The sequence below is a fragment of the Schistocerca piceifrons genome, chromosome 3 (assembly GCF_021461385.2).
Source record: "Schistocerca piceifrons isolate TAMUIC-IGC-003096 chromosome 3, iqSchPice1.1, whole genome shotgun sequence".
Taxonomy (NCBI): Eukaryota; Metazoa; Arthropoda; class Insecta; order Orthoptera; family Acrididae; genus Schistocerca; species Schistocerca piceifrons.
Genome location: NC_060140.1, coordinates 798013814 through 798034205, shown reverse-complemented (window position 1 = coordinate 798034205; position 20392 = coordinate 798013814).

Here is a 20392-nt window from a genome sequence, read left to right as displayed (position 1 = left end):
TTTTACGCGAAATATATGTTGGCAGGAGCAAAATCGTTCTAAAGTCGTCATCAAATGCCGATTCCCTAAATTTGCGCGATAGTTCCTTGCTGAAAGAGGATCATCTTCCGTCCAGGGAATTCACGAGGCATCTCCTTAATACTTGGCCGATGATCGAATTTACGGGTAACAAATCTGTCAGACCACTTGAGAAATGCTTCAGTTTCTTCCTTTAATCCGTCCTGGTGGGGATGCCAAAGACTCGAAGAGTGCTCAAGAATAGGTCGCATTACCACTCCAAACGCCGTCTCCTTTGTGAGTGAGCTACAATTTACTATAAATTCCAGCATTCGCATTATCTACTAGAAACCTGATGCCCTCATTCCATTTTATATCGCTTTGTAAAGCTACTCCGTGATATTTAGTCGAAGTGACTATGTCAAGCTGCACCCTACTGATGCTGTTTTCGAACGTTACAGGAGGGTTTCTCCTTCTCATCCTCTATGACTTACTTCTTTAAACATTTAGAGCAAGCTACCATTCATCAGACCACTAGAAATTTTCTTGAAGTTGTCTAGTATATTCTTACAGTGATTCAACAACGAAGAATTCTTGTAAATCACAACATCATCGGTAAACAGAAGTACACTTCTGCTCGCCCTGTCCGTCAGGCCGTTTACGTATCAACAGAATGACAGTGTTCCTATCACATTTCCCTGGAGTACTCCTGACGATAGCTTTGTTGCCGGTGAACTCTCACGGTCGAGGAACACGTACTGGGTTCACATGTTTCACATGGCTCTGAGTACTATGGGACTTAACATCTGAGGTCATCAGTCCCCTAGAACTTAGAACTACTTAAACCTAACTAACCTAAGTACATCACACACATCCGCGCCCGAGGCAGGATTCGAACCTGCGACCGTAGCACTGGGTTCTATTACTTAAAATGTCTTAGACCCTCTTACATATTTGGGAAGCTGCTCCATATGCTCGGACCTTCGTTAACGATCTGCAGCGGAACATCGTGTCAAATACTTTCCGGATGTCTATGAATATGGAATCTGCCTGTTTGAAGTCCATTCCTAGTTTGCAGGATATCATGTGAGAAAAGGTCAAGCTGAGTTTCTCACGAGGGATGATTTCTAAATCCGTGCTGATTTGTGGTCAGAAGCTTTTCTGTCACAAAGAAATTTTTTATATTCAAACTGAAAAAAAGCTCTAGAACCCTGCAACAAATCGATGTTAAAGATATTGGTCAGCAATTCTGCGGATACGTTCTTTTACCCTTCTTATATAGAGGAGTCACCTTCGCTTTTTTCCACTCGCTTGGAACTTTTCGCAGGGCGAGAGATTCGCGATAAATGCAGGGGAAATAGGGTCCAGTGCAGCCGAGTACTCTCTGTAAAACCGGACCAGGATCCCTCTGCACCTGGTGACTCATTTGTATTCAACTCATTCTGTTGTTTCCCTATGTCACAGATGTCTACTTCAACGTCCTCCATGCTGGAGTCTATACGACAGTCTAACGGCAGTTTGTCTGTAAATGAATGATTTTTAAATGCAAAATTAGATACTTCAACTTTCCCTTAGACTGTCTTCCATTCCCAACCCAGACCAGTCACCGGGTGAATGGACAGAAGCCTTCCATCGGTTAGTGATTTTACGTATGACCATAGTTGCCTCGGGTTCTCGGCAAGGAGGAAGTTGATGTATGCTTTGCGCCTTTAAGAACGCACGAATTACAACTAACTTTAAGCTGCCCACATTTTGGCTCTCTGTTTTGAACAGAGAGTCCTGACAATCTTGTTTCCTCTGCATTTCCCGAATTTGATTATTATGTCATGGGGTCTTTTCTATCCTTAATCCACTTACTTGGCACATGCGTCTCCAGATTGCGATTTACTGTCAGTTTAAGCTTTGAATGTGCAGTATAAATACCGTTCCAACGCCCTGCTACTCATACTTTATGATTCTATTGAACCAACGGTCCTGTGTTCTACATGTCCAAATTACACTCTCCAGTTACATTAATGTGCTCACATGTCAAAAATCATTTACAGTGAGAACCGCTGCGAGGTGTGCAGGAAGCTGAGGTGTCACGGCACGAAGAAAGCGATCGAGGTGGTCTCACGGATTCTCTATTGGGTTTAAATCTTGGAGTTTGTTGGCCAGGGGAGTACGGTAAACTCATCCTCGTCTTCTTCCAAACACACACGGAAACTGCGAGCTCTGTTACACGTTGCATTATCCTCCTGGTAGATGCTATCGTGCCGTGGAAACACAAATTGCTTGTAGGGGTCGACATGGTCCATAAGCATAGGTGCATACTTCTGTCGACACACTGTGCGCTCCAAAATGGCGAGATAACCTAAGGAACGCCACGAAACCACTCCCTAGTCCATAACGCTACGCCGCGCGGCGAAGCCGCGACGTCTAAGGGCTGTCTGTGGCTCCCTGCGTCGGAGGTTCGAGTCCTCCCTCGGCATGGCTGTGTGTGTTGTCCATAGCGTAAGTTAGTTTAAGTTAACTTAAGTAGTGTGTAGGCTTAGGGACTGATGTTCTCAGTAGTTTGGTCCCATAAGAAAATGGTTCAAATGGCTCTGAAAACTATGGGACTTAGCATCTGAGGTCATCAGTCCCCTAGACTTAGAACTACTTAAACCTAACTAACCTAAGGACATCACACATACGTGCCCGAGACAGGATTAAAACCTGCGACCGTAACAGCAGCGCGGTTCCAGACTGAAGGGTCTAGAACCGCTCGGCCACAACGGCCGGCTAGGTACCGTAAGACCTTACCACAAATTTCCATTTCCCATAAAGCCTCCTACTTGAGCCTAGACCCTTCCGACGATTGTTGCAGGGTGTTTGCTTCCAGAGGTATACAGCAACGGCCATGTGTTCGTCGGAGCATACGAAAAGGCCAGCTGTCATCTCTCAGTGGGTGTCCAGTTGCGGCATTGGTGTGTACATCCCAGATTTTGTTGCCGTTGTACCGCAGTCAGCTTGGGTGCACGTATCAGGGGCGTGCTGCAGAAGCGCCTATAGAGCAAGGTTGACTGAACGGTGGTTGTGGAGACACTGTCGGTAGCCCCTTGGTTCATCTGGACGGTCAGTTGCCCAGTAGTTACACACGTGTTCGCCCACACACATTTCCGCAGCAGTCGTTCACCGGTGTCGTCTACGGCCCGTGGTGAACCACAGCTGCCTCGGCGCCAGTATTGGATAGCCCCATTTTACCATGAAAGGCATACATTAAACATAGAGTCTCGCAGCCAGATTAGTTTGCCGTTCCGTAAATGCTTCCACTTTTGGTCCCAAAGGCAATGAGCGTGTCCGTTTCGACATCAGATAAACAGCCCCATTTTCGCATTACTACAACGACTGGATTGTTTCCGCGCCTTTCTCCTAACGCTGTTTTTGCTCCCTTCACCGCTAGTACCGCCATCAGCCGTCCGTGTGTGGTTATTGCACGTTCACTTCGAACATAGGCGGAGGTCACATAAATGTGATACGATCGTATATACCATCGGAAATAGGGTGAGCGCCGGCCGCGGTGGTCTAGCGGTTCTAGGCGCTCAGTCCGGAACCGCGAGACTGCTACGGTCGCAGGTTCGAATCCTGCCTCGGGCATGGATGTGTGTGATATCCTTAGGTTAGTTAGGTTTAAGTAGTTCTAAGTTCTAGGGAACTGATGACCTCAGCAGTTAAGTCCCATAGTGTTCAGAGCTATTTGAACCATTTTGAAATAGGGTGATAATACAGAATGTATAAAGTGAAACTGACTTTAACAGTATTTAATGCTCATTATGGTAGGCAAATCATTTGAAATCATCTGCACCGATCGTAGATGATGCAAGCTGTATTCACTACTTTAAGGTGCACGAAATACAAATTTTCTGGGCCTGGATTGGTCTTCCCAACCTGTACCAACAATATCATCGTCATCATAATCCACCTCGAGATGTTTCTAATCTTCAGATGTACAGATACAAGTTTTTTGTGCGTGTATTTAGTGTCGTGTGGCACGCTTCCATTGGGTTGGCGTCTCGGCCTTTACCCTCTGCTGCAACCTAGCAAGAACTTCATTGATCCAATTGTCATACTTTCAGTTGGCTACATGCCCAGCTCTCCGGAATATTGTTTTCAGTTGAGCGGTTTGATGCATGTAGCTGCTTCGACCAGCTTCAGTAGATACAGTTCAATATCCGGGAGACTGAGAGATTAAAATCGTTGATTAAGTATACTAGCAAGAAACTGTTTAAAAAAAAGTGACACACACATCTCCAGGGCGTAGTATTGGTCAAAATTAGAAGAATAGCTCCTGTAATTGTATGGCCGTAAATCAACACCTGTTTCGATTTGGGCTGTTTTACTTGCACTGATCAATATGTAGTATTCAGTAGTGTAGACAGTCTTACTATGTCACTTCATTGCGCACATCTGAGTGGTTGTACTCTGCAGGATACTGATGCTGGCGCTCATACCGCAAGTTGTGTAACGCAGCAAGTTATTCCGTGTTATCATAGGTACAGCAAAGTATGTAGTCGTGTGCGTCTCCGGTCCAGTAGCTGCAGAGATTCTATCTTTTTTTTTTTTCTCTCTCTAGTCAGAAGGCAGCTGACGCACCTGTGACAGATGCTGCCTGTGGTAGTGACTCAGCTTGTCAGCGAACCTTCGCGGAAGAGCTTCTGTGAAGTTATTAAAGTAGCAGACAAGGTACTGCTAGAATTGTAGCTGTGAGGACGGCTCATGAGGCGTACTTGTTGGGTAGCTCAGACGGTAGAGCATTTGCCCGCGAAAGGCAAAGGTACCGAGTTCGAGTCTCGGTCCGGCTTACAGTTTTAATGTGCCAGGAAGATTCATATCAGCGCACACTCCGCTGCAGAGTCAAAATCTCAAACTCCCTATGAATCTAAATAAACTACATTAGGTACTATCGGATTTTCTTAAAACTTTGAAAATTCATTTTCTCATTTCTAAAATGATACTCTCCTAATTTCATTTCGATACTGATCATGATTTCTAAACTAGAAAATTTTATCTAAAAAATCACAAACAAAACCATTCTGGTATTTCAGAACTGATGTAGTAACGGCAATAAACCAACTTTCAACGTCATATGGAGCTATTATGAAAAGTTCAGTTCCTAAAAATCAATTGACTAGACTCCTTTAATTTCCAACATTTGTAAGTTTTATTTGACGAAAAGTTGGAATAGTTTAATATTATTATTCAGTTATATTTTCTAATATGAGTGCTTGGGAGTGACGAAGATTAAATGTGGGACATATGAGTAGTCCAAATGTTTCATTTTGTGAAGATCTATGTGAAATGAAAACCACTGGAAAAATTTCTGGGAAGAACCACGAGTCATGTGGCATGTCTGAGTGAGCATACTTCTTTAAGAGACAGCGAGAAAAGATGATAGGAACGAACTAAGATTTTCATTTAATTTTGGAATTATTTCATGCTTTATTTGAATTATAATTAAATCTTAAGAATAAATTGAAATTTTCATTATGTAAAATTATTTTCTAAATTGTGACTGGATAAGATACGATTTTACCGTATGAATCATCTAGAAATAATGTCCTGATTGGTCAGTCACATCAACGGGCAATCAGAACTGACAGCTTCACTCGCGGGGAGAGGGGGTACAGTCTATACGAGGTCATTGCCTGGTGGTTGGGGCGGGGTCGTGGTTTTTCGCTTCAGAACGATTGTACCGAAGACTACGTGTTAGACGCTCTTCACGAATAGTACGTAAAATGAAGAATGACAGACCGGTTCGGTTACTGCTGTCAGAAAGTGACTTGAGTAGGAAGCGTTTTCGTGAACGTTTGGTATCTTTATGTGCTTCCGTGTGAAAGATGACCGAACATAGACAGGTGGTCGAACTTAGAAAATCCGCGTGGTACGTTTCGCATTCACGACGAAATAGTATGGGGAACACTTCTGTAAAGGCAGGCCATTGAATCAACCGAATATTAAAAACGCGTAAAGTTTGGGGTAAGGATTGTTTAGGTTCAAATGGCTCTGAGCACTATGCGACTTAACTTCTGAGGACATCAGTTGCCTAGAACTTAGAACTAATTAAACCTAACTAACCTAAGGATATCACACACATCCACGCCCGAGGCAGGATTCGAACCTGCGACCGCAGCGGTCGCTCGGTTCCAGACTGTAGCGCCTAGAACCGCACGGCCGACTGTTTAGATAATGAATCAAAGTCGAGTGGAGCTAGGAAGACTTCTGGCTGCCTTTGTGTGACTATGTGCAGCACATCTTTATGACTGTAAGCTTGCAGAGACAATGTTAGTGCAGACGTAACTACGGACTTTATAGTCGTTTCACGACTCTTAGTGGCAATAAATCTTCAAAACAACTTTAAACATCTTACTAGATGAAGGTAAAACCTGAACGCCCGATAGGTAGCACGAACTACCAGAAACAGACCTTTAATTATAGTTTTGCAACCTCTATGAAGTAAGTATTCGGGGGTGATGCCTTGAACCACCTAGACAGTACCTGTTGCGACAGAGCGAAGGAACAAAGAGCTGACACGAAGGTTATAGGGTTGAGCGAACTGAACAATGTGGATATGATAACAACACGTAGAGAACCGAAACTCGTCCCGCCGCAATTGGTGCATTGAGAGTCCGGGAAGAAAAAATTTCACGGGGATGAGAACTTTAAATCAGCAGTGAAAAAATCCCGAGAAAGAAAGGCCCACACGTGTGAAAATAAGCTTTTGGACTTGTAAGTAGAAAGAGGAACTGTGTTTTCGAGGCAAAGACAATTTATTTGGAATCTCAGCGATATATCAAGATTTAGCTTTCCTGAGCAATTAGAGGATCCGGCAGATAACGTCGTCGTCAACAGCTTATCGCTGAGTGGTGGAAAGCAACCGCAGCCGGGAAGCAGTGTAACTGGCACCAGCGGACGTAGCGGGGACCCATAATCCTGACTGGCGGCGCAGAGCCTGGAGAACGGACCCGTAAAACACCTCGTCGTTCAAGCGACGATAGAGAAAAACTAAGTACTGTTTTGTTTCGTTTAGTGTGCATGTGTGTAAATAAATTTATGAACATGGCAAAAAGTAATAACCCAGCGACAAATAAAGTTAAGATTGGGGTTGCGTTAGAAGAGTCAAAACTTGCATATGATGCAAGGACAGGGAATTTTTGTTTTGGTATGTCAGGAGCAAATGATAGTGGCTTACCTGATTCTACAATTTCTAACGATTTGGCAGATAATGAGCAGGATCTGGTGTAAACTGATGTCAAATGTATACCATTTCGTGCTCAGAGGATAAAAAGGGGACATACGTGGTTGAAAACTCAACAACCATTGCTGTTTGTGAGGTAAAACTGGAATCAGAAATTGTGGTTGATGGTAAAATTACACCTGCTGCTATTTCAAAAAACCGAAAGTGAGTCGGTATAGTGGCTTGTGAACAGAAAAGTACGCTGAAGCGTCAAAGAAACTGGTGCTGGCATGCCTATTCAAATACAGAAATATGTAAACAGGCAGAATACAGCGCTGCGGTTGGAAACGCTTATATAAGATAACAAGTTTCTGGTGCAGCTGTTAGATTGTGTTGCTACAATGGCAGGTTATCAAGATTTAAGAGTGTCTGAGCGTGGTATTGTAGTCGGCGCGCGAGCGATGCGACGCAGAATCTCCAAGGTAGTGATAAAGTGGGGTTTTTCTCATAAGAACATTTCACGAGTCTACCGTGAACATCAGATATCCAGTAACACATCAAATGCCCGACACAGATGCGGCTGGAAAAAGATCCAGCAAAAACGGGACCAACGACGACTGAAGAGAATCGTCAACTTGACAGAAGTGCAAACCTTCCGCAAATTGCTGAATATTTCAATGCTGGGTCATTAACAAATATGAGCGTGCGAACCATTGAATGAAACCTCATCTATATGGGCTTTCAGCGCCGAAGGCCCACTCGTGTATCCTTGATGATTGCAGGACACAAAACCTTACGCCTCGCCTGGGCCTGTCAGCACCGATTTTGGACTGTCGATGACCGAAAACATGTTGTCTGGTCGGACTAATCTCGTTTCGAATTGTATCGAGCGGATGGACGTTGATTTTTATGGAGACAACCTCATGAAACCATGGATCCTGCATGTCAGCAGGGGAGTGTTGAAGATGGTTGAGGCTCTGTAATAGTGTGTGGTGAGTGCAGTACGAGTGATATGGGACCCTTAATACGTCTACATACGACTTTGACAGGTGACACGTACGAAAGCATCCTATGTGATTACTTGTATCCATTCATGTTCATTGTACATTCCAATGGACTTGGGCAATTCCATCAGGACAATGCGGAACCCCACACGTCCAGAAATGCTACAGAGTGGCCCTAGGAACACACTTCCGAGTTTAAACACTTCCGCTGGCCGCCAGACTCCTCAGACATGAACATTTTTGGGCATATCTGGGTTGCCTTGCAATGTGTGCTCGGATTAGCTCTACACCCCCTCGTACTCTTAAGGATTTATGGACAGCGCAGAAAGAGTCATGGTGACAATTCCATCCAGCAGTGTTTCAGACATCGTCCGAGTGCATGCCACTTTGTGTTGAGGCACTTCCGCGTGCTCGCGGTGGCACTACACCATATTACTCAGGTGCACCAGTTTCTTTGGCTCTTCTGTGTAGTATCGAAGCAGTGTTGGCTAGTATAATGAAACAAAATGGGGAAATTTGTTCCGAGATTAATGCTAAAATGAACGAAATGGGTTGTAACCTAAAAAATTCATTAATCTCTGACACGAATTCCGAAATAAATGAAATGTGTATTGAGACAAATAACTCCGTGTATTGTGGATGGGTTAGTTTCTTATGTTTGTCATGGATTTAGTGACATGTCAACAGCATCTGAAGTTGGAAGGGGTCAGAAAATTTCTAAATTATGGTAATCGTAGAAAAATGACATGTCTCTTTTTAATGATGGCATAATGAACGATATTAGTAAAGTCAAACAAGACTGTAACAGTGCCGTTGCAACAGTAAAAAAAGTGAGAGAACTGACCAGATTAAGCCAGTTACTGAAGGTAGCAAACAATTAGGGCAACATGTAAATGTAAAGTCAAGCAAAGTACAGGAGAAGGTAAATAATACAGGTAAACAATAAGTGATAATCATAATATTTTTAAAAATCAAATTAATGAAGGGAAAGATGTATGAGAGAGATTAGTTGTGCAAGCGTTTACAGGGTGTGGCAACTAGAAAAACTTTTAGTAAGGCAACCACCAGTGAATCTCATAATACCGGTACCGTAGAAATAGGTATTGCAGAAGAGGAACGGCATACTGTCAACACACTTCTTTTTCAACGAAACCCATGATACCTTTGCGGAAGCAAAGATCGTAGAGCGATTCTAGGAGCCATGGTGACGAGAAACAGCATTGGGATAATGAGGTTTCAGAATAGGTTATTGGTGTAGATATGCACTGTGAATCAAATGAGGATTCTGTACAAACCTGTTGGATAAGGGCTGTAACAGGGGAAAGACTGTCAGAAGTGCTGGAAGAAGAATACATACTGACAGAAGAGGGGTTGCGTAGATTATAACGACTAATGTTTAATAGTGATGAAGAAACAGAAGAGGAGGAAGCAGGGGTGTTACTGAGAATCCTGACACCGCTGTAGAAACGGTTGCAGATTCTGATTATATTAAAGAGAGAGAGTGTTTAGATAAATGGTTTAACTTGTCAGCAGTGGACAGACTAATTAAAACTGCCGCAAGAAAATGGTGTATGGATCGCCACTGGGGACAGGAATGGCATTACATAGTGTTTTCGGCCGAACCCAGGTTCTCTTTTTTTGAAAATGATCGCCCCATTTTAGTTCGCCGCAGACAGGAAGAGCTTCAACACACTGATTACATTGGAAATTGTAATTCTTCTAAATTTCGCCACTAACTTCACAAAAAGATAATCAACTAAAAAATCGAATGTTTCTTACATATTATAGTAAGGTCAACGAAATGAAGCAGACTATCACACATCGACAACATCACATGGAGATGACATAACAAAAAAAAAAGAAAAAAAAACGCCCTTGAAAATGGGAATCATTTCCCTTAACGCATTGCATGAAAACAGAAGGTAGAAAAAATCGTGACTCGTAGCAGAAGAATTATTTATAAACAGACCTACTGTTTTCACAGTCGGAGGCTTTCAGAACGATTTATAATTGATCAAACCGCAGTGCACGACTACATGTTTCTGCACGAACATCTGCGTTCTTTATGTCACTGAATGTCAAACTTTTACCCTTGCCCCCAGATCACCACACTTGTCGCGGATCGAAAATGTGTGGTATATGGTGAAATGACGGTTGCAGTGCTCTGATCCAATGACAGTCACCACATATGAACTTTGGAAGCAGGTGAATGCAGTATGGATGGCTATACCAGAGGACACCATTCGCGTCTTTTACGCGTCGATACCATCACCCATGGAACATGTTATCAGGGTGCATGCGTATGAGGCAACAGGACACATGCTGAACTGAGGCGACTGGATGCTAATTATTTCTGCTGACTGTATTAATGTACATGTTCTGTGAACATGAACGTCTCATATCTAGTCGTGGGAGGTGAGCTGTTTTTTCTGAACATGAGTGTATTAGAAAAAAGGTCTCAGAAAGGAAAAGACAACATGATGCCAGAGCGCCTCACCAAGTTTTCTGATAGACAATTTTGTGCTTATGAAAACTAAGAACAAGGAGCTTACGATTGATTGTGTGGGATCCTCTAGAATAGTGGACAAGCCTCATGCAAATGCCTATAGTTTGGAGCATGACAAGTGCCACAAACCTTTGGGATTGCGCAATATCTTTGATGCGAAGTGATACATACAGAAAAGGTAGTGGGGACAGTAGTAAATCATCGTCCTCAGGGGGCGAACATCGAGCCTCCCGTGTTGGCAATAGGGCTTCCTTTCTTCGTTTTATACCGTCAACCTGCTTCTTCTTCATTCAGATTTCGTCTTTCGTTCTTCTCTATCTAATGTAAAATAGTCTCTGTAAAATTTGAAACGGAGAGCAAATTTAAATAGGGTGGCAGAGATGAACCACATTATCTCGAGGGTAAACAATTACTAAAGATTAACATGAATGAATATGGAGCGATTGATTTATCTATATAAGGAAATTTCTAGACGATGAAAGAAAAGCTAATGCAGTATTGTATACATTTTTCATATTGTTAGTATTTCCAATGTTTTTGTATTTTCTGTGTGTTTCAGCTAATTTAAGAGTAATTGTAAAGATAAGTAATCTTTCTGATAAGAGAGTAAGGTAACAGACCATTTAAATTTTTTGAAATAAATAAACAAAAAGAAAGTAAATAAAAGGCAAATAGATTACGCAGTTGTAAGCACTTCTTGCTTTAGTAATTTGTCTCAACTTAAATGAATTATATGATTTTTTGATAAAAATGTAAAGTTGGTCGTGCCATCTTAGGTACTGTTTTTCATATTTTGAATGATGATTAGTTTACATCTTATTGGAAAAATATTAATAGTGAATGAGACTTTTCACAAAAAGTAGTGGTGCAGAATGAGATCTGTGTTGCAAAAAGTCATTACTCTAAATACAGTTGTGATAAATAACGGATTTTACCTGAAACATAAAGTGAATATTTTCTGGAACTCGTTTACAGTAACGGAGTCACCCATAAAGATTGAGCATACCGATTGTGACAAGTGAATACATATGTAAATTTAGGGTGAAGAAATAGTGAACAGTTGGCTAAGATTTACTGTATTACGCACTTGTGGAACCATTATAGAAACCTGATTGAGGAGCTGGATCTGCGTGGAACGCCCTTAGTGCATAAGACGTGTACGTTTAAGATAGAAGCGTATCCTCCGCAGTGACGCTGCCAAAGTAAGTGTTATTTTGTTGGAAAAAGTGTTGTGAATAATAAGTGAAGGTAGTCTCACTGTTGCGAAAGATAGAAAATATTTGCTACCTCAGTTTTATCGTTGTAGAAAATTTTTCTTAAAAGACGCTAACTAATACGACGTTTTGTGTTGTAATGTGATAGGTTTCCAACGACACCGTGCATAGCGATTTTTGTAATCATTAAGAGAGGTGTTCTATCTAATAAAAAGGTGGAAAATTCGAATGTACTATTTTAAAGGAAAAATGATTCGGGAAAGGTTTAAAATTCTGAGAAGTAGTCTGTTTGTTAAAATATTGTTTACAGAACACAGATAAAGTCCGAAACTTTATAAAAAAAATTTCCTAGTTAAAAGACATTTGTAAATTAATTTCGAAGTACTGTTATCAAGTACAAGCATTACTAATTTAATGTGTAATCGTAACGAATGTCGAGTGTCTACCATATTTGGTTCTTCTGAAAATTTATAGGTAGGAAAAGTTTTGTTAAGAAAAGTACATACTTCAATTGTTGTTAATTCAGTTTCAGGCAGCCTTTCTTAATAATCTTGCCGTTGTATAATCCTGAAATGCATTAAAAATAATTTTAGATTCACGGGTGGAAAGTAAAGTACCAAGTTATTCTGCGTTAATTTTAACATTCAGCTGTATATTGTTATGTGAATGCGCGGTAGTGCTTGAGAGAGTCAATGAGGGAAATACAAAAAGTTGAAATGTTTTATACACTCCTGGAAATTGAAATAAGAACACCGTGAATTCATTGTCCCAGGAAGGGGAAACTTTATTGACACATTCCTGGGGTCAGATACATCACATGATCACACTGACAGAACCACAGGCACATAGACACAGGCAACAGAGCATGCACAATGTCGGCACTAGTACAGTGTATATCCACCTTTCGCAGCAATGCAGGCTGCTATTCTCCCATGGAGACGATCGTAGAGATGCTGGATGTAGTCCTGTGGAACGGCTTGCCATGCCATTTCCACCTGGCGCCTCAGTTGGACCAGCGTTCGTGCTGGACGTGCAGACCGTGTGAGACAACGCTTCATCCAGTCCCAAACATGCTCAATGGGGGACAGATCCGGAGATCTTGCTGGCCAGGGAAGTTGACTTACACCTTCTAGAGCACGTTGGGTGGCATGGGATACATGCGGACGTGCATTGTCCTGTTGGAACAGCAAGTTCCCTTGCCGGTCTAGGAATGGTAGAACGATGGGTTCGATGACGGTTTGGATGTACCGTGCACTATTCAGTGTCCCCTCGACGATCACCAGTGGTGTACGGCCGGTGTAGGAGATCGCTCCCCACACCATGATGCCGGGTGTTGGCCCTGTGTGCCTCGGTCGTATGCAGTCCTGATTGTGGCGCTCATCTGCACGGCGCCAAACACGCATACGACCATCATTGGCACCAAGGCAGAAGCGACTCTCATCGCTGAAGACGACACGTCTCCATTCGTCCCTCCATTCACGCCTGTCGCGACACCACTGGAGGCGGGCTGCACGATGTTGGGGCGTGAGCGGAAGACGGCCTAACGGTGTGCGGGACCGTAGCCCAGCTTCATGGAGACGGTTGCGAATGGTCCTCGCCGATACCCCAGGAGCAACAGTGTCCCTAATTTGCTGAGAAGTGGCGGTGCGGTCCCCTACGGCACTGCGTAGGATCCTACGGTCTTGGCGTGCATCCGTGCGTCGCTGCGGTCCGGTCCCAGGTCGACGGGCACGTGCACCTTCCGCCGACCACTGGCGACAACATCGACGTACTGTGGAGACCTCACGCCCCACGTGTTGAGCAATTCGGCGGTACGTCCACCCGGCCTCCCGCATGCCCACTATACGCCCTCGCTCAAAGTCCGTCAACTGCACATACGGTTCACGTCCACGCTGTCGCGGCATGCTACCAGTGTTAAAGACTGCGATGGAGCTCCGTATGCCACGGCAAACTGGCTGACACTGACGGCGGCGGTGCACAAATGCTGCGCAGCTAGCGCCATTCGACGGCCAACACCGCGGTTCCTGGTGTGTCCGCTGTGCCGTGCGTCTGATCATTGCTTGTACAGCCCTCTCGCAGTGTCCGGAGCAAGTATGGTGGGTCTGACACACCGGTGTCAATGTGTTCTTTTTTCCATTTCCAGGAGTGTATTTTGAATAACCATGTTAAATCTAAACCAATGGAAAAATCCCTGGGAAGAACCTCGAGGCATGTGACATATACCCGAGGGAGAATGATTTTGTAAAGGGAAGTCAGAAAAGAAGTTAGGAACGGAATAAGTCTGTCATTTATTTTTAGAATTATCGAAACTTTATTTGGTTTATGATTAAACTTAATGTAAGGAATTTAAGTTTTCGTTACGTACAATACTTTCTAAATTTTGACTGAATCAGAGAGGATTTTGCCGCGAGAATCTTCTAGAAAGAATATTCAGACTGGTCTTGAGGAGCAACAGCCAATCCGAATTGAGAGCTTCCCGCGCAGAGACAGGGGTGCTGTCTGTAAGAGGACAGATGCTAAGGAGGTCGCTTACCAACCGTTGTACCAAACACACCACGGTAGATCGCTCTTCTCAAAAAATATCTAAAATGAAGAATTAGAGACGTAAATTCGGTTCGATTATCGCTACAAGGAAGCGACTTGAGTGGTAAGCATTTTAGTGAACATTTGGTAATTTTAAGTGCTTCCGTGTGAAGGATTACGTTTGAAATATTCTCGTCGAATTTATAAAATCCGCGTGGCTTGTTTCGCATTCCTTACGGAATAGCATGGCGAGCACTTCTGACAAAAGGGAGACTACTGAATCGACTGAATGTTCTACTCGCTTGAGGTTGTGGGTCAGTGACTATATCGATCGTGAATAATATTCGGGTCGAACTTGCAAATTTGTGGCTGCTTTCATGTGACGATGTGCAGCACATACACACTTTGCTACAAGAAGACAGAATCTGAACCCCCAAAATTTATCATAAACCATCAGAAACAGTTGTTTACCTAGAGTTTTGCGGCATCTATCTGGTAGATATTAGGTACTGAATTCTTTAACGCTAATTTGCAACATTTATACAGTAACTGCTACGACAGAGCGAAGGAAGAACAAGCAGACAAGAATCCTATCGAGGTAGGTGGATTGAACTGTATGAAAGTGATAACAATACGAAGAAAACCGAATCCCGTCCCACGGTAGTTGCAGTGCAACGATCTGCTACAGAGCTTACCTGTGGCTGTGATGTCCGTGCATTACGTTAGCAGGTCAGTGATTCTGTGCATTGAGGACAAACTGAATTGTAAACACCTCAGTGGACTCGTATTATCACAGAGGGTATTGGCAGATACAATATTCTGTTACGGCAGTAATAGCCGCGCTCGTTTACTGTATGCCGAACGACATCCAAAACGCGCCAATCAATTTGAAAGAACGTTCAGGCTATTCCAGTGACCTGCAGAGACTGTGGATCATTCGCTGCACGCTCAACGAACTGAGCGTCATCCATCTTGTTGTACATAGAGCAAAGTTTAGAATACGACCCTAAAAGGTGTCGCTGTAGTGTGGATTCTTTCGTAAAATGGTTACCTTACCATTAAGAGTGAATTGAAAATGACGTGAAATACAGATGTTGCAAATGTTCTTGACAATCACCCTTAGTCGAAATTAGATAATCGCACGATTAAATAAACATCTCATACAGCCTACTACGGAACATGTTTATCTTTATTTAGTATGTAACACTTGACCATGTTACCCAATTATCAGAGTTAAATGCCCAGACATGTAAGGTATAGATGGCCATCGGACAGAAAACTATAAAATCAATGAGAAAATTATTAAAAAAAGCTTTCAGCACTTTGTAAATGTTATATTGTATCTCTTAATATAAAAAAATTGTAAAGATATTGATAGTAGGTGAATTATAAGTTAAACAGAACCTCATTTGTAAACAGCATTTTCCAGTTCTTGAATTTTTTAACGTTTTTATTAATCCGTTAGAACATAACAGTTTTATATGGAAAATAATTAGAAATCGTCGCAGTTATGCAGTTAGATGAATCTAGATCTAAGCCTAATTTACGAATAAGGGAGGATTAGTTTATAGGTTATTTTTTAAAACTTGCGTTACCACATCCATGGCACACATCAACATACGACGTGCAGGATTCATGTAGCCATAACTTAGACCTGACACTTTGCATCCAGTCACAGGTTTTATTTGTTTCTGAGCAGTCTTCCTTCATCTAGCTCTCTCGTCCTCCTCTTCATGAGGTTCGTCCCTTGACTCTTCTTTGTAGTGAACGTCGTCTGAGGAGTGTAACTGGCTGAAATACCTTTAACCCTTCTTGATTCGAACATTTTTCATAACTTTTTTTTCGAAAAGGTCTAGTTTTTTTTCTCTTGCCTCACGTTTCAGTTTTAACTTTTTAATATTTTCTTTTGACGGCAGGTTTTTAGCTTTAATTTTCCTGGCCCTACATGTGTTTGTTTGCGGCTCAGGTTCAGCTGGAAAAAGTGAGATATTGTTCAGAATTTCTTTGGGGGTGACTTGGTTCGTTTCACTTGAAATCACTGGCCAAATAGCCCTATCTTCTGGTCTTGTATAAGGCACTGGTAGAGGGGAAGTTGCTCTTGTTTCAAGGAATTTTTGACCACATTTGGCTGCTGAAGTAGAGTCAGTGGCTCTAATAGTGGACTGTGACGCTGGTAACAGAGCTCTCTCAGTGAATTTTGTGCTAGATGACTGGATGATATCTGCTATAGTAGGGTAACATGGCAGGGGTGACGCGGTTCTTTCGTGGAGTGTTCACCAGATACGCAGATGTTTTTATTTCCTTTAAATCTATCTGGATCACTTCTAAAAACGTAATCCGGAATTGCATTCTGATGATGGTATAGTTGTCTCTCTCTATCAACCAGGAGAAAAGGCAATGGCGCGTCATCAAACATTGTGGATGCAAACTCAAAAAAAATCTATACATCGGTATGCAGTTAGACCGAAACAACTCTGCAACTTAAGTTTCTGTTGCCAGTCACAGGATAAGTTATGTGGAAATTGAATGGTTTTGATATACTACATAATTTCTTTGTATGCTGAAAACTAAACTCATTAAAATACTTACTATTAGTTGAAATAAATAGTCATTCGGAACAGCAACAATCACTCACGTTGCTAACTACCAATTGATGGGCAGCGCTGTACTGCGGATTGTAGAAGAACTCCAGGCGAGGGGCATCTCACCTGTCGAAACATCCCCTTTGAAAAATTTATGAATTACGGTGCTAATAAACCTATTACGTTATTTGATTTTCAAACAGCTGAGCAAAACTGAACGTTCTCAGACATTTCTCTCTTTACTTATTCTGATCATCTCTAAACTGCCACATTTTTTTTTTTTTTTTTTTTTTTTTGCGCAACGCAATCTGACTTTAAATAATCCCTACAAACGAATGGCCTGACTAACAATAACATACTATACCTTGCATGAATCTTACCTCACAAAAATCTTCGTTACTCATACTACTGCAATACAGCGTATGCCAATACTGCCAGCTGAATAAAAGATTCTAACTACCCAAGGTACAAACTACTGATAGGGATAGTTAGCAGATGAAAGATTTTGATAGATAACAAACAATGTATTTACCTTAATAATGTTCAAAAGTCATTATATATATATATATATATATATATATATATATATATATATATATATATATATATATCAGTGTTCATGGTATCCAATATTACAAATTTACTCTTTCTGATGAACACACGTCCTGATCGTCCGCTCTCAAAATTCTGCTATCTCTCTTCCCACATCCACCACTGCTGGTGGCTCACCTCCAACTGCACAATGGTATGCGCTGTTCACATCCAACTTTCCAACACTACAATAGCAAATATTCCAACAATGCAAACCTGCCACAGTCTTTACTCAGCACAGTCAGTGATTTTCATATTGAGAGCTACGTGGCGTTATCAACACAAAAACCTAAACAGCCTACTTACATAGCCCCCATGTTCCCCACAAAAATTTTACAAATTGTTTTGGGCAATGGAGACTAATGATTTGAGAAAATTTTTCATAATTACAATAACAAAGATTTGAAATGGACGTTCTTATTGATGCATTGTTGGTCGTAAGCAAAAATTGTTCTCATAATTACAGTCCTGATCATTATTCACAATAGTAATTACAGTTCTCTTTTTTTCTTTTCTCAAAGTCTGAGCAGTAAAAGAAGATGCACACGCAAGTAGTGGATTTCCAAGCAGTCTTGAGGAAGTAGTGTTGTCCTTCCAACGGAAAGACAGTGCTGTCTCTTGACATGCAGACAAGTAATGCGCCACAACAGAGCAAACCCACAGCAGCGACAGTCGAAGGTTTGAAGAATATTGGTAGGTAGGTCATCAAAGAGAAGGCCCACTGTAGTCCTAGTAGAGAGTATGGTACTGGTGGGCCATGAAAGGTGCAGACCCTCTGTAGTCATTTTAGAGATTATGGTATTGGTGGGCCATCAAAGGTGAGACCCACTGTAGAGCTTGTAGAGATAATGGTACAGGTGGGCCATCAAAGGTGCAGACCCACTGTAGTGCTTGTAGAGATTGCTAGCAGCCTTCTGTTGCGACTGTGTCAGTGCACAATCACCATCTAAGAGTATTGTGGATAATGTAGCAAGTCCATGAACCAACACTTGTGCACCCACAAAAAAAAAATTTAAATGTCCTTAGAACCAGCAATGCTGTTAACCAGTCCCTTCCTGAATTATCAACACTAACAGTCCCTTTTCTTTTTTTTTTTACATATTGTGCATAAACTCTGACCCACAAAAATGTATGCAGTGAAATGCAATTTAAGTTGAAGAACTGGTGTCTATACAATTATAAATTTACGACATGAGAATACAATTACAAAGGTACAAAATACATCATTAAAGAACAGAGCAATACAGATAACATTTGTAGTAATACCGGCTTTACAAAAGAATCGAAATAACATATACGTCAGGAATTATGACACAAGTAAATACATAAAAGATCAGAATATCTTTTGAAACCTCAACTTCACACATAAGCATTAAAACAAAACAGAATAAATAATGTCTATACACCTTTACAAAGTAAATAACATATTATTAGAAAAATTCTACAACATAACTCTTATCAGATACACACATAAAGACAGGAAGAACACAAATACACAAGGGTACACAAACACATAGTGTGTAACGTCTATTTACAAAAGACATATTGTGTAGTAAAGAGAAAATATTGCGTATCATATTCTGTTATTGTATGGAATTATGTATTTTTTTTATTATTTATTTTAGATAATATCTGTGTCGGCGAGTACTGAAACCGCACAGACGATAAATATCATACAAAGATAAGAATATACCACTAGTATTAATAATACAGGATGAACATTAATTTCTCTGTCTTCTTCTTGGAGTTGTACGAGTAAGATAGCCTGTGACGCTGTAGTATATGCTAACATAGTCTTCTTTTGTCAAGGTCGATAGATGTACGCCATTGCGTACTCATTGTAAAAGGTGTGTATTAGTTAACATATTTGAATGTTTTGAATAGAGTTATTTAATGAAGCCTTGCATTATTATTTGTAGTAGCTTGCTTGGAATATTATCCCATCCTTTTAAGACATTTTCAGTTATTTAAATAATATCCGTGGTGCAGAGCTGCGCTACGAACGAGCGAGCCGCTGTCGCGGCGCATTCAAACCGCATTCAAAGAAATCGATTATACCGCAAAGAAGCGGGAAGGTAATAGTGGATTAAAATCATCTCTTTCAGCTTCCGGACTTGCAGAGCAGAGCAGCAGATTTTATGATGTGTTTTGCAGGTTGACGCGGGCTGCTGATAATATATTGCTAACAGCACAAAAGAGATAATTTACCTTCATAACTTCTTAGTTCTTGTCTGGCAAACCTTATATTGAAAACGTATTTTTCTCCGACAATAGTCTCATGTTCTTGTGCTAGTCGTGGTAATTATTGGTGTTTTGCTCTTAACAAAAACCCACTGCAAAATTTTGATGTGAACAATCTTTGTGAACTGTAACATCAGTATTCATAAAAAAGTAATTTTCATTTTCAATAGCTATAAAGTAGGGAAGATATGTTGACATTTATAGTGAGTTACAGTAACGAAAAATGTTCCTTTAATAGAAAGCCAGATACAGAACAATAAGAACCCAATATATTCAGTTTTGTTGAAAATTAATGATTATAAAGAAATTCAAGGCACAGCATTATTAAAAGGTATTTCGCGGCTCTTTTCGTATATGCGTTATTACGCAAATAATAATCACAATAATAAAGCAAATAATAGAAAAGAGTTCCTACGCACAGCGAAAAGTGGAATAACACAAAACGAAAGGACAGGGTTTGTTTTACAGCAGTATGTATAGTGTTTTATTTACAAACAAAACTTTCTTTATTTCTTGGAGATCTCCCTTCGTTCATCATT